Source organism: Ovis aries, chromosome 13 (genome assembly GCF_016772045.2).
Source record: "Ovis aries strain OAR_USU_Benz2616 breed Rambouillet chromosome 13, ARS-UI_Ramb_v3.0, whole genome shotgun sequence".
Classification (NCBI taxonomy): Eukaryota; Metazoa; Chordata; class Mammalia; order Artiodactyla; family Bovidae; genus Ovis; species Ovis aries.
In genome coordinates this window covers 80,855,028-80,868,254 of record NC_056066.1, presented here as the reverse complement: position 1 = coordinate 80,868,254, position 13,227 = coordinate 80,855,028, and the positions used below count along the sequence as shown (strand labels likewise).

At 47.9% G+C, this 13,227-nt stretch overlaps 1 protein-coding gene and 1 long non-coding RNA gene across 5 annotated transcripts in view; one reads left to right on the top strand and one right to left on the bottom strand.

The window, feature by feature from the left end:
- TSHZ2 (teashirt zinc finger homeobox 2) overlaps positions 1-13,227 on the bottom strand; it is a 493,576-nt gene that overhangs the window by 219,956 nt on the left and 260,393 nt on the right. The window lies entirely within an intron of this gene.
- LOC105608654 (uncharacterized) lies at positions 7,059-12,003 on the top strand. Of its 2 annotated transcripts, XR_009595994.1 has the most exons (5): positions 8,440-8,604; positions 9,321-9,522; positions 9,883-10,063; positions 10,322-11,378; positions 11,755-12,003. It is a non-coding gene; the product is annotated as an uncharacterized LOC105608654 (long non-coding RNA). The 2 variants fall into 2 exon arrangements; XR_006055756.2 differs by lacking the exons at positions 8,440-8,604; positions 9,321-9,522 and adding an exon at positions 7,059-7,304.

Genomic DNA, 13,227 nt, shown 5'->3' with positions numbered 1-13,227 from the left:
GGATTATTTAGGTAATCCAGGCCTAAAGTAAGCCAGTAGGCAATAGACAGTCTCGGAATCTTGCTTATATGGAACAGCTGTGTGCCTAGTCACTCAGCTGTGTCTGACTCTTTGACCCCATGGACTGTAGCCTGCCAGGCTCCTCTGTCCATGGGGATTCTCCAGGCAAGAATACTGGAGTGAGTTGCCATGTCCTCCTCATATGGAACAGCAGAGACGTTTTCCCGAGGAAGGGCCCAGCCCCAAAGTACACACTGAATTATAGACACATATCGGCACCTACCACTTCTCATCAGTAGTATCCAACTTACTCTTGATGACTCAGCTGGGGTGATTTTGCTCCCTGGGGACGTTGGCAGGGCTGCTGCTGAACATCCCAGAGTGCACAGAAAAGCCTCCACAACAAAAAATGATCTGGCTTAAATGGCAATAGTGCCAAGAACTGGAAGACCTAGTGCGAGAAATCTTTCGCCCCAGTTTGAACATGAGGCTCCCAAATGCAGGAGCTTATTCGCCTTGCTCATTGCTGCAGGCTCAGTGCCAAGAACACTTCTTGAGGTAGCTATTGTCAAAAGTTATTGGCAACAGTGACTTCCCTGTGGTCCAGTGGTTTAAGAATCCACCTGGGCCTCCCTGGTGGCTTAGCTGGTAAAGAATCTGCCTGCAATGCAGGAGACCCAGCTTCTATCCTGGGGAAGATCCCCTGGAGAAGGAAATGACAACCCACCCCAGTATTCCCTTGCCTGGAGAATTCCGTGAACAGCGGAGTTGGGCAGGTTACAGTCCATGGGATCACAAACAGCTGGACACACGTGTGAGACTTTCACTTCTGCCAGTGCACGGGACACGGGTTCGATCGCTGGTCCTGGAAGATTCCATGTGCCTCGAAGCAACAAAACCACAACCACCACAACTACCGAGTCTGTGCTCTAGGGCCCATGCTCTTCAACAAAAGAAGCCACTGCAATGAGAATCCCAGGCACCGAAATAAAGAGTAGCCCCTGCTTCCGCACCTGGAGAAAGTCCGCATACAGTAACAAAAATCCAGTGCAGCCAGTACAATCAACTGATCAATCAATCAATCAATTAATTAAGAAAAAAGTGATTGAGGCTTTTGCCAGAGTGTCATCCATTTCCCACTGGTGGGGGTGCTTTGTCTTTTAATCACCCCCTCTGCTTTTGCAATTTAGGTGAGTTATTTGCTGAAATCATCTCCCCCCTTCATGTTAGAGTAGGTAGCATGGCTGATTTTATTTTTTAAGGCTTATGATCAGTTTGGAACTCATATAAGAATAACATCAGCAGGTCCAGGAGGAATCAATCTGCTGTCTCCCAGGCACATTGGGGAGAAGCCAGCAGGACAGAGAGTCTAGTCTTTGGGAGATTAATTTACTGAGACTCCAGCACATGCGGACGGCTTTCCAACAAGAGTAATCCAGATAGCATGTGCGTATGTGTTCAAATATCTGACATTTTGTCTAAAGAGCAGAGAGGTGAAACAAAAGCATGAGGACTTTCTTCTTTCCCTTTTGGGCATTTCATATTTGTTTGCTGTTTAGTATGAGCAGATGATGCTAAAGTACTCTTGCCCACTCCAGTGTTCTTGCCTGGAGAATCCCAGGGACGGGGGAGCCTGGTGGGCTGCTGTCTCTGCTGCTGCACAGAGTTGGACACGACTGAAGCGACGCAGCAGCAGCAGCAGCAGCAGCATGAGCAGATGACCCCAGCTAGGCCAATCAGAATCCAGGGAACATGAATTCTGACCCCATGACACAAGAATGGAAAATGGTTGCAGCGGATGGCTCTTGACAATGGCGTCAAGCAGAGATCGCCTTTGCCTGTGTCCCCAAGATCTTCAGAAGCCCATTGGCTCCTCCTCTTTCGGTGAGACACTCCATACGTCTTCCAGAAAATTCCTTATTTTGACTAGAATTAGCCAGAGAGAATATTTGTGGCTTGCAAATCAAGCCCTTGCTGTCTAGTGGATGGTGCACAACACATACCTTGAATCCAAGGATGAATCTGTGCTACCTCTGACAGAATGGTTTCTTCGTATGTAGAATAATAGAAGCTCAGACCGTTGGCGGCATTGCCTGGCATTCAGTAGAGGGTAGTTTCAATGTTCACAGACACTTGGGCAGACCATAAAGAGATAATAATGAGAGCGTCCTATTTCTAGAAACCGAGAATTTCCCTCCAAAACCAGAGTCCCTCCATCCAGATGTACATTTTCCCATAGAGCCTGGCTCTTTGTATAGGTCTGCTTTGAAAGTGCTTTTTAGAAACATATCATCCCCCAGTGACTTGAATGTACCCGTCTAGGGTACGTTTCCAGCGCTCACAGTCTATTGTATCAATAATCTGCATATTTAAGAGTCCCTACATGCTCATTGAGACGATAGATGGGGCTGGTACAGTCTACTGGGTCAAAAATCTGCTTTAAATAGTCTATATACACAGTCGGTTGAGTAAATAACAGCATTTTCAAAAAGCCCCTAAATATATAATAACATGATAAATCGCGTCAGCTCCTGAAAATGCAGGCTTGCTACTGCTGATCAGGAAAATGATGTGCGATTTAACAAGCCACTTACAAATGATCTCATCTTTTCCAGCTGTGGGAGCATTGTCTTTGCCTTGGCTATTTTTTTCATATGTAGAGAAAAGGAACCCAGACACACACACAAACACACATACACACAGAGGCCCATATGCACCCTCAATATCGTCTTGCACAAATAAACTGGGTTTGGACCAGTGGTCCAGATGTAGGCAGTCAAGGAGTGAAGGCCAGAATGCAAGGTTCTTCCTGCTCGGGTTTGGAGAGTTCACCCATCCCTCAGCTGTGGATGATTCAGAGTTAAGCTGGGCTCCAAATGTACAAAAACAGTTGTGCTTAAACAGAAGCATTGATTTTGAGACCTGTCTGACCTCATTCTGTTGGGAAGATGACTTTTCCTATACCACTTCATTGGAAACCTGTTTGCTTAAAAAATGCTTCTGTGTGTACTGTATTCTCATGAAAGTGAAAGGGAAAGTTTCTCAGTCGTGTCTGACTCTTTGCAACCCCGTGGACTATGCCGTCCATGGAACTCTTCAGGCCAGAATACTGGAGTGGGTAGCTGTTCCCTGCTCCAGGGGATCTTCCCAACCCAGGATCTAACCCAAGTCTCCCGTGTTGCATGGAGAATTCTTCACTGGCTGAGCCACCAGGGAAGCCCATTACCGTATTCTAACAGCTCCCAGTTAGTAAGTGCTGTACACGTATGGTTTTATTTCAACCTCATTCTCCACTGATGGGGGTGATATTATTAGTTCCATTTTCAAAGACAGGGGAATCTTAGGCTTCATGAAATTAGACGACTTTCTTAAGGTCACATATCAGATGTTGGTAGACTCTGACTCTGAACTGAGCATGTGAGTCTCCAGAGCCATTGCCCTCTGGTGGCTGTTAGTTTCAGATCAAACTCACGTCCATGCCTGTTTTCAGCTGTGTCCTGCTTTGTTCTGGCGTGCATGGCCCAGGTGTGTGTCTCTGCTCTAATGATATACATTCCTTGACGAATCTTGCATTCTGCAAAACCTTGCATTAAAATAATAGCGCTTAAAGCAAAAATAAGATTAGGGTAGACTAGTTCAGAACTAGTAAAAAAACAAAACCGTACTAAAAACACCAGCCCAGTTAAAAACCACTTGTTAAATTCATAACAAATAAAACAACACTACAGCCAATAACCTGGGCTGGATGAAGCACAAGCTTCATCAAGATTCAAGATGCGAGAGAAAATCTTGATGTGGAATTAGGATTGTGAGAGAAATATCAATAACCTCAGAGATGCGGATGGCACCACCATTTGGGCTTCCCTGGTGGCACAGCTGGTAAAGAATCCGCCTGCAGTGCAGGAGACCTGGTTTCAATCCCTGGGTGGGGAAGATCCCCTGGAGAAGGGAAAGGCTACCCACTCCAGTATTCTGGCCTAGAGAATTCCACGGACTGCATACTCCATGGGATCACAAAGAGTCGGATACCACTGAGTGACTGTGACTTTCATTTATGGCAGAAAGCGAAGAGAAACTAAAGCGCTTCTTGACAAAAGTAAAGAGGAGAGTGAAAAAGCTGGCTTAAAACTCAACATTCAAAAACCTAAGATCATAGTGTCGGGTCCCATCACTTCACGGCAAATAGACGGGGAAACAGTGGAAACAGCGTCAGGCTTTATTTTCCTGGGCTCCAAAGTCACGGCAGATGGTGACTGCAGCCATGAAATTAAAAGATGCTCACTCCTTGGAAGAGAAGCTATGACCAACCTAGACAGCGTATTCAAAAGCAGAGACATTACTTTGCCAACAAAGGTCTGTCTAGTCAAAGCTATGGTTTTTCCAGTGGTCACGTATGGATGTGAGAGCTGGACCATGAAGAAAGCTGAGCACCGAAGAATTGATGCTTTTGAACTGTGGTGTTGGAGAAGACTTTTGAGAGTCCCTTGGACAGCAAGGAGATCCAACCAGTCCATCCTAAAGGAGATCAGTCCTGAATATTCACTGGAAGGACTGATGCTGAAGCTGAAGCTCCAATACTTTGGCCACTTGATAGAAAGAACTAACTCATTGGAAAAGACCCTGATGCTGGGAAAGATTGAAGGCTGGAGGAGAGGGGGACGACAGAGGATGAGATGCTTGGATGGCATCATTGACTCAATGGACATGAGTCTGAGCCAGCTCCAGGAGTTGGTGATGGACAGGAAGGCCTGGCGTGCTGCAGTCCATGGGGCTGCAAAGAGACACAACTGAGCAACTGAACTGAACTGAACAGCAAATAAAGGACTTTACTTTGTAAATAATGAAGTGATTGTCGATGACTAGAAATAAGTTGATGGAGTTATCGAGACTGCGGGGCTATAGCAGGTTGGAGTTTTAAAAGCCTGCAATGCATGCCTGCGTGCTCAGTTGTGCCTGACTCTTTGTGACCCCGTGGACTGTACCCCTCCAGGCTCCTCCGTCCATGCAGTTCTCCAGGCAAGAATACTGGAGTGGGTTGCCATTTTCTCCTCCAGGGGATCTTCTCAACCCAGGGATCGAACCCATGTCTCCTGCGTCTTGTGACAATTTGGACTTTTAAGGCTGACCATCTGACCCAAAAGGATGTCGATGGGACTTCTCTGAACCGAACACATTCTCTGTGGCTTCCTGCATTCAACGATTAGTGAACTTATTCAACGATTAGTGAACTTATTCAACGGTTAGTGAGCTTATCCAACGGTTAGTGAGCTTATCCAACGGTTAGGGAGCTTATCCAACGGTCAGTGGGCTTATCCAACGGTCAGTGGGCTTATCCAACGGTCAGTGGGCTTATCCAACGGTCAGTGGGCTTATCCAACGGTCAGTGGGCTCCGCGTCTGGATGCTGTCACTTAGTGCTGCTAAACAGTGACGTGTTGGAAAAACTTACACGTGAATGGACGTGACGTCCTCGTTATATATACATCATTGACCGATTTACCAATCAGGAGTGAGCTAATTGGCTCAGGAAATATGAGTTGTAACAGAGCAGACTTTATTATATCTTTCATCCTTAAAGACCTTTCATGTTCAGCTAACTCAGTTACTAAAATCCTGGGCACCTCACCAATAAAATCTTAGCATTGCATTAATTACTCAAGCAAACCAACCTAAAGTAAAGGTGATAAATCTGAATATCTTCCGGACTACAGAATTAGCAGCTTATGAAACTTCTTGTTTCTTCGGGAGATATGAAGAAATAACTTTTCTTGTATATCTTCAAGCATCTACTGTATGCCTGTTAGAGTATGAAGTATTGGATGTGTGTTTTATTTTGGAGATAATCCTGTTAGGTAGGCATCTCTATGTCTGTCTTAAACGGGGGCGGGGGGGGGGATTTGAGGCTAACAGAAGAGATACAAATGGGTCTCTGGGAGAAACTAGCAAGACAGATAGGAAATCCCAGACCCGGACATCCTCCCCTTCACCATTCTGCAATGAGCTGCATGCTAAGTCGCTTCAGTCGTGTCTGACTCTTTGCAACCTTATGGACCACAGCCCACCAGGCTCCTCTGTCCATGGGATTTCCCAAGCAAGAATACTGGCGTGGGTTGCATTTCCTCCTCCAGGGGATCTTCCTGACCCAGGGATTGAATCTGTGTCTCTTCCTGTCTCTTGCATCGGCAGGCTGGTTTTTACCACTAGCGCCACCTGGGAAGCCTGCTCTGGAAAGAGGTAGCCAGTTACAAAGCGCACTCCTAGGGGATGGAAAGTGAAAAATGGTCTCAATCTTGGCTACCTACAGTCAATTCCTAACACTCTCAGCAATCAGAATGAAAGACCCATCAGATCACGTCACTTCCCTGCTCACACCCCCAAGGGAAATTCATCTTACTCACGGAGAAAGTCAACCTTCTCACCACGGCCCTCAGATTTATGGGCCTGTTCAGCCGCCATTCCACCTCTCCCCGTCTCCCTTTCTGGGGTTTCTGCTCCGGTCTTGTCAGCCTCTCTGCTGTTTCCCAACCAAACCAGGAGCCTCTCGCCTGAGGCCTCTGTGCTCGCCTTTCCCTCTGTGCTTTCCTCCGCCTGCTCTTCGCTGCGTTGCTATCGTTTAGTTGCTAAGTTACGTCTGACTCTTTGTGACCCCACGGACTGTAGCCCGCCAGGCTCCTCTGTCCATGGGATATTTCAGGCAAGAATATTGGGTTGCCATTTACTCCTCCAGGGGAGCTTCTTGACTCAGGGATCGAACCCGCGTAAATTCTTCACGTCTGAGCTACCAGGGAAGCCCCAACTTGCTGTAACAGCAGTTTCCCCCAGAGCTTTTGGCTCTGTCGAAATTGCAGCCGGTCTCCGGTTCCCAGTTCCTCCGCTTCGCTCTGCTTATCTCTTTCCACAGCACCTGCCACCTGATGCTGTGGAACTGACGCCTTTGTTCTGTCTGCTGTTCACTGCGAGCTTGCTTTATTGTTTGTAGGCTCCCTTAGGGCAGGGATCTTGGTCTGGTGACTCCGTGCGGCAGTGTGAGCGCCTAGAGGCGGTGCCGAGTAAGCCCTCACTGAAGAAACCAATGGCCACGTAAGGAGCCCTGTGCATTTTGAACTCGGGGCTTCCCAGGTGGCTCAGTGGTAAAGAGTCTGCCTGCCATTGCAGGAGACCCGGGTGACTCGGGTTCAATCCCTGGATCAGGAAGATCCCCTGGAGGAGGAATTGGTAACCCACTCCAGTGCTCTTGCCTGGAAAATCCCACGGACAGAGGAGCCTGGTGGACTACAGTCCACGGGGTCGCAGCTGAGCATGCAGGTATGTGCGTTTTTAGCTTCACAAAGTGAGCAAGACTCGCCCGCTCACCACACCCTTCCCGGGCTGCTGTGGGTTCCTCCCACATTCTATCTTCCGGTAAACAGTGGCCCCAGGAACTTGGGTCCCAGATTTTCAACATTTGCTTAGTATAATAGCCTTTAAAAAAAAATCTAGCCAGGTTCTATATCTAGGAGTAAATTCAGCTGCTGCTGCTGCCGCTGCTAAGTCGCTTCAGTTGTGTCCGACTCTGTGAGACCCCATAGATGGCAGCCCACCAGGCTCCCCCGTCCCTGGGATTCTCCAGGCAAGAACACTGGAGTGGGTTGCCATTTCCTTCTCCAATGCATGAAAATGAAAAGCGAAAGTGAAGTTGCTCAGCCGTGTCCAACTCTTAGTGACTCCATGGACTGCAGCCTACCAGGCTCTGCTGCCCATGGGATTTTCCGGGCAAGAGTACTGGAGTGAGGTGCCATTGCCTTCTCTGAAATTCAACAGCAGAAACACAAAAATCCCTGCTGTAAAGTTAGACATGCCTCTTAATTGGAAAAATTCTTAATGGGTCCATTCTTTCAGCTGGGTTGGACCTACAACCACATGGACTATGGGCTTCTGAATATGTTTTCAAAAGTTACTTAAGCCGCAGATTTAAAAACCTAATTGTTTGGAAGGAAGTTCCAAAGCATGGTCTCTTACTGCGCCCATATTTCTGGCCCTATGCCACTGAAAGTGAAGTGAAGGTGAGAGAGACTCAGTCGTGTCCCACCCTTTTCTACCCCATGGTCTATACAGTCCGTGGAATTCTCCAGGCCAGAACACTGGAGTGGGTAGCCTTGCCCTTCTCCAGGGGATCTTCCCAACCCAGGGATAGAACCCGGTCCCTGGTTCCGGGATACATGGAGTCTGTGATGTAAATAAACTCTTTTTTCTTTCTTAGCATTGAAACGAGTTAATCACATCAGGATTTACACTGCAGGGTCTCTCTCGCCGGAAGTCCCTCTTCACTCTCTCTCTAAAGCAGGAAGAACCGAGTCTGCCCATCCAAACAAATAGAGCAATTCGTTGGTTGAGAGGACACAGATCCCAGCTTGAACATTTACTAGCTGTGTGTTCTCAGGCAGTTTACTGAAGCTTTCCCATTCTCCATTTCTGTAAATGTGGAAAATTAGAGTACCATCCAGATACGGCTGCTGAAAGGCTTTAATGAAAAAGTGCTACTTTTTCTTTAATTATTTTTCTGTCTCCAACTCATCTTCCCTGTTTCCAAGTAAAGATCCTCAGGGGAATCTTCCCTGACCCCCTGGTGAGTAAGGATCACCTTGTAGACAGCCTTATGAGATTCTTCTCTTGTGGTTCCCATCAAACTTGCAATCAAACAATTATACCTGTAATTGTTAAACTCCGGACTCTGCCGTTTAGACTCCAGTAGGGTTAGGATGTTGCGTCTCATACGTTGCTGTATCTTCAGCATTTTTTCAGGGAACCTGGAGCATAGGACATACCTTACAAATAGCATTTAATTGATTCTAAGACCTTTCTTTTATATTTTAACATCTCAGAAATTAGGGTGAATCTTTAATCAATGCTATCTTAAAATGGCTGCCAGGGGGCAGTTGGAAGATATTTCAGGAATGCCTTAACCAATTTATGTGGCTTATCTTTTCCTTTTTCATATAAACACAGGAGTGTCAAATTATAAAAATCTTAAAAAAAATAAATTTCAAAGAGTCTCTCAGTAAATGTAAAATAGAAATTCTAAGTGCTAGGGAGAGAGCAATGGGTCATGGTTTAATTATAAACATTTTTTTCCCGTCAGTGGTACAAACATAAGCAGTACAGTTTAGTGAATGGCCTCAGATTTAAAACAGTAATTGTTGAATGAATGAAAAAGATAAGAGAGCTTTGCACAGTTCTTGGCACATGGAAATTGCTCCATAACTTATTGTGCTATTACAATTTTTAGGATCTGGCTAATTCAGTATTTAAAACAACACTAATATTTTTACTTGGGCTTCCCAGGTAGCGCTAGTGGTAAAGAATCTGCCTGCTAATGTAGGAGACAGCAGGAGATGCAGGTTTGATCCCTGGCTTGGTAAGATCCCCCAGAGGAGGAAGGCAACACACTCCAGGATTCTTGCCTGGAAATCCCATGGAGAGAGGAGCCTGGTGGGCTACAGCCCATAGGGTTTCGAATAGTCGCACACGACTGAAGCAAGAGTAGGTAGGTAATATTTTTACTTCATGGTTGGTTTGGATGTCTTTGCTATATATCTAAGTTTTGGCAGAAATGTTCAACAATGGAATCTTTTGGTTAGGTAAATTCGGCCTCAACTAGAACTGTTAACCTTGTTGCAACTATGATTAGACTTTTCCTCTTGACTGTGGGCTCCTCGGAGCCCAATCTAAGCAGTCTGGGTGTCCTTGTTTCCACAGAGCCTGGAGCATGGTGGGCTGACGAATGCTAGATGACTAATTTAAAAAAAAAATACAAAACGACAAAACCCAAGAGCGCGAGTTACTGGAGCTCAGGGTCCTGAGGATGACTGCAGAGTGAGACTTCCCACGCTGCCTTGTTTTGCAGGGGAAAGGCAGACATGTTGCTCAGTGCCCGCACGGGCTTGATCGTGTTTTCTACGTTCACCCTCTAGCCCCGATCCCCAGGGATGCACCACACGTGATTAAAACATTCCAGCACATTTGACTGAACTTTCAAACTGTAAAGCTTGCCGTGCCTTCACTGAGTAGCGAGACACAGTTAGTGGGTGAGTGCGCATTTCTCTGGCCTCCCCAGGTGGTTCAGTGGTGAAGAATCTGCCTGCCAGTGCAGGAGACGCAGGAGAGGTGGGTTCAGTCCCTGGGTCAGGAAGCTGGAGGAGGAACTGACAGCCCGCTCAAGTGTTCTCGCCTGGAGAATCCCATGGGGAGAGGAGCCGGGCCGGCTACAGTCCCCGTGGCCACAAGAGTCGGGCGCGACTGCGTGACTGAGCACACACACTGTATTTCTGTACCTTTTCCTGTAGAAGTTGGTGATCACGGTGGTGAGGCAGCGTGCCATCTGCTGAGGATCCTGTCCTTGATGGGCTGGGGAATTTACTGAAGACCAGAAAAGCGGACTTCTCCCAGGCACATGGCAGGAACTCAGGAACTCAGGTCGAGCCAAGCTCGTTGCCAGGGTCACGACATGACCCTCCACCATGTTCTGCCCTCTGTTTTGCTTTCAGCCCCTCGAGACTCCACTGAACACCCACCCCAATGCTTAAACACTCTTCAAGGCCTGGGTCTGGGGGCTTCTGGGTCATCTCTTTGTGTGACCAGCTCAATATATGTTGAACGCTGGTTTTGAGGATAACCCAAGAAGAACAGCTCTTCAATAATCCAATTCCTCTTTTGCCAGCTGAAGTCAGATCACTTTCCTGCAGATTCTTTCTGAAGGGGTGCCTGGGTTGATTTACAGGAGCGGCTAGTTAGAAAGACATTCCGTGATTTGTATATGCGGGATGTCAAGAATGTCCTGTGTTCTCCCTCCCGTCATGATATGAATGATATCCTCTCTGCTTCATTCTGTTTGTTTTAGCCAAACATAAATAGACTGCAGACATGTCTGGGGCTGAAGGCACTTGCAGAAAATAAGCTTCTTCAACTCGAGATACACTGACAGTGGAGACGAAGTGAAGCTGCTGCTTTTTGACAAATACCCTCCTTCTCTCAAGAAAGCAAAGCAGACTGAATGTCCAGCGTCTCCTTGCAGCTAAGCACTTTGCAAAACCACTTTCTACTCTGAATCTCTATGGTTAACTTAATTTTAATCTCCACGACTCTTGGTAGGAACTGGAAAAGATGTTTTCTTTTCTTTTCTCGATTTTGTTCTTTTTCATTAAGCCAACATCCATTTCACCCTTCCGGCAGCCTGTTGGCAGAAGGCAGGGCACCGTGTCCCCATGCCGTTGGGCTCCTCGGGCATGTGGGCACCTCGCTCACGTGCTCTGTGCCACCCACAGAGGAGATGCGCTTCGTTCCAGCTGTGACTGCGGGCACCGGCAGCCCTGTGCCTTGATGGACACCCCCCGCCCCGCCAAGGTAGCTGCTTGGCTGATGTGAACGGACATTTTGGAAAAAGCAGAGGGAAAGGGGGGGAAAAGAAAACCACAGTCCCCTAAACAGTCAATTAAGGAATCTGCTTCTGGGGAGGGGATACAGTCACAGTTCTGAATTTCATGTACTGTTAATTTATTTCTAGTACTGCGGTTGTACCGAATGTGGCGCTTGCTTGCGCCCACGTCTAGCACAGCGGAGGGAGGTATCAGCAATAAACAAACGTAAAAGAGCGAATGAAGGAACAAGGCTCTTTCAGGGCTGGCCCTGGGGCAGGCAGCGGGATGGAAGGAGAGGCTGGAGCTTCGGGTCTGTCTTAATGTTCCTTTTCTCCTGGTTCCGCTTCTTTCATTTCTTCCAGCTTGAAAGGTGGAGAAGACAGTGCTGCTCCCCAGGAGGCAGGCTGATGGGGGGGTGAAGATTCTTCCGGCCCTCTAAGGGAATATTAATTATTCAATTAGAAAAGCTGAGCAGATACTGCGTGCCCTGGGCTGGGCGCCCATGGGACACGGCACTGAAGAAGCTGTACCTGTTCTAACCTCATCGAGAGCAGAAATTTGCAAGTGAGACCAACCTTGAATTAATTAAATATAATCTCACAATTTATGAATCAGGTGTATGTGAAATCCTGCCTTCGGATGAGTTATTAGGTTGGGGATGTAAAAGCACACTGCTGTTTTCACTCAGCGGAGTCTCTGTCTGAGAAGTCACGCGCGGCGATCCAGAGCAGAGGTGAGGTGTTGGGCCAGCGCCTCTCGGGGGGAAGATACGGGAGGAACCAGTGGTGAGGTCCCTGTGCCGATCACCCGTAAGAACGTCCTGAGCCTCTGTAGACAGACAATGCCTCGCGCACCCATGCCGCCCAGCCCTCTGGTCGGATCCTGCAGGCTCGAGTTTTCAAGACAGAAAGTTGCCGCCTTCTTCTTGTCTCCCGTGCATGTGCTAAGACGCTTCAGTCGTGTCCAGCTCTTTGCGACCCTATGGGCCGTAGCCTGCCAGGCTCCTCTGTCTATGGGATTCTCCGGGCGAGAACACTGGAGTGGGTTGCCATGCCCTCCTCCGGGGGATCTTCCAGACCCAGAGACTGAACCCGTGTTTCACGACTCCTGCGTGGGCAGGGCGGCTTCTTTACCACTGGTGCCACCTGGGAAGCCCCGCGCCCCTTCCCCGAAAGCAATAGACAACTGCTAAGAACCTGCTGTTAACATAGGGTGCCGTCTCAATCCTCTAGAGTGGTCTATATGCGGGAAGAGTGAACAAAGAGGGGATATGTGTGTCAGTGTAACTGAGACTACTGCACACCTGAGACCAGCACAGCACTGTAGGTCACCTGCACGCCGACAAACACTCACAGCAAAGCTGGCGGGAAAAGCAGCGGCGCAGATGGTGCCTGGACCCCTGAGTGTGGGTGGAAACTGTTCCAGAAGACCAGCCTGAAGAGCCACATTGTGAGGCTTCCGTCTGGAGACGCCTCACGGTGGTGCTCCTGGTTGAGACAGAATGGCCAACACATTTCTGTCCTGGTGGGGGCAAACTTCCCCATCACTAGAGCCCCGATCGTCATCAGAAGGCCTGAGGGGCTATTTTGTGCCCCATGGAAAACAGCTGATGTCTGGGGACTCCCTAGTTGTCACAGCTACAGAGGAATTGCCAGGGATGCCGCCAAACATCCCGCCAGGCACAGGACAGCCCCCATGGCAGAGGAATCCCAGGCCCCAAATACCAGTAGTGCTGAGGCTGAGAAATCCTGCTTGAGAGATTTTACTGCTTATAGGTCCTAAAAGACTATTTTATCATTTCAAAAAATAATAAACCTCAGCAGTTATAATTCACA